The sequence below is a fragment of the Helobdella robusta genome (genome assembly GCF_000326865.2).
Source record: "Helobdella robusta unplaced genomic scaffold HELROscaffold_20, whole genome shotgun sequence".
In the NCBI taxonomy this organism is placed as follows: domain Eukaryota; kingdom Metazoa; phylum Annelida; class Clitellata; order Rhynchobdellida; family Glossiphoniidae; genus Helobdella; species Helobdella robusta.
Window position 1 is genome coordinate 1,694,294 of NW_008704084.1, and position 2,173 is coordinate 1,696,466.

Sequence of the window (2,173 nt, forward strand, 5' to 3'; positions counted from 1 at the left end):
TGGACTCCGATTACAAGCAATGAGAAGTATTTGATCATTACTTCCTTACGTGGGAGATTAGGACGACGAAAGCGCTCCCATCTTGCTAGTGCTGTGGACCATCTTATTGCTGGCTAATTATAACTTACTTGATGACGATGATGATGGTGATGACGATGATGATGATGATGGTGATGACGATGATGATGGTGATGATGATGGTGATGACGATGATGATGGTGAAGATGATCATGATAAGGTTGACGATGATGTTGTTGAAAATAATGCTGATAATGATTATGATGGTGAAGGTTAACGGAGATAACTGTAAATATAGATTCTTATTTTGATGATTCTCCAAAAATTTTGAAGAAGACGGATATTTGAAAAACAGAAATCAGTTTTCTAGTAAAAAATTCATCATCTTCATCATCATCGTCATCATCATTGCCATCATCCTCATCATCCTCATCGTCATTATCACCACCACCTACATCACCATCATCATCATCTTCATCATCATCACAATCTACATTATCTTCACAATCTACCTCATCATCATCATCATATAATCCAGCTTCTCTAACAATCGATCATTCCGACAGACACAGTACAACAAGCAAGTAGAACGTCTGGACTTAACAACAATTACGAAGATGAGTTACTAATTGGCTTGCACCGACAACAACCTGATCTGCGAAGGACTCCTATGAACCATTGCTCGTCGTCAGTTCGATCGTTCTCACGTTTGCTGATGTAACATCATATACCTTCTTTGAAAGGTTTTTTTATTTCTATATCTTTTTATAATTTTATTGGTATATTTTTGTTTTTTTTAATGCCAAAATTTATTTATTTCGTCAAGAATGTCTTACTTTGAATTGTTGAATGAACATCCGTTTTTCTCACCAATGAAGTTTTTAAGTAGTAACAGTTTTTTCAGAAATAATTAATTTATATCATCAAAGAGCGAGCCTGGTTTCATTGTATCGATTGTAGGGAAATAATAATAATAATGTAAAAATTGACGGAATCTCGGACAAATAATCTTCTTTTTTTGCATTTTTCTTTGCCTATCAGTAATTGAATTAGTATTTTTATTATGAATGACTTTTAAACTAACTTAAAAAATTTTATTTTACGTTTGATTGACATTCGTCATGGATCACAGACACAGATGTTTATTCAAACAATTCAAAGTAAGACCTTATTAACCACATAAATAGTAAATATAAAGCATAAACTATTAGGCGTTTGAAATGTTGCGCGGGCACACACAAGCGCACAAACGCACAAACAGGCAGGCACACGCAAAGTTGGCAAGCAAATGAGAATTCGAATGCTAATGTATGTATGTTGTCTGCATACCAATGAAGTCACACAAAATGATCAGTCCTGTCTCTCTCTCTCTCCTCTCTCTCTCACTCTCTTTCACACACACACACACGCACAAATGAAAACATTTATTCATTCAAACACACACGCAGATATACAAACACAGTCGTCCGGATATAAAAATATAACAGCAGCAACCACAATCAACGTCACTCGATAGAATTGAGCCCCACAACCGAGCAGAAGAACACCTCGCAGAGTGGCAGCAGAACTCGATAGCCCCACACCAGACTGAACAACAGATTGTGTGCCCTATAAATAACCACCGGACACGCTCAAACAGATAACAACATATAACAATAACAATACATGCATGAATACGTACATACTTACTTACTTACATACATACATACATACATACGTACATACATACATACGTACATACGTACGTACGTACATACATACATACATACATACATACATACATACATACATACATACATACATACATACATACATACATACATACATACATACATACATACATACATACATACATACATACATACATACATACATACATACATACATACATACATACATACATACATACATACATACATACATACATACATACATACATACATACATACATACATACATACATACATACATACATACATACATACATACATACATACATACATACATACATACATACATACATACATACATACATACATACATACATACATACATACATACATACATACATACATACATACATACATACATACATACATACATACATACATACATACATACATACATACATACATACATACATACATACATACAT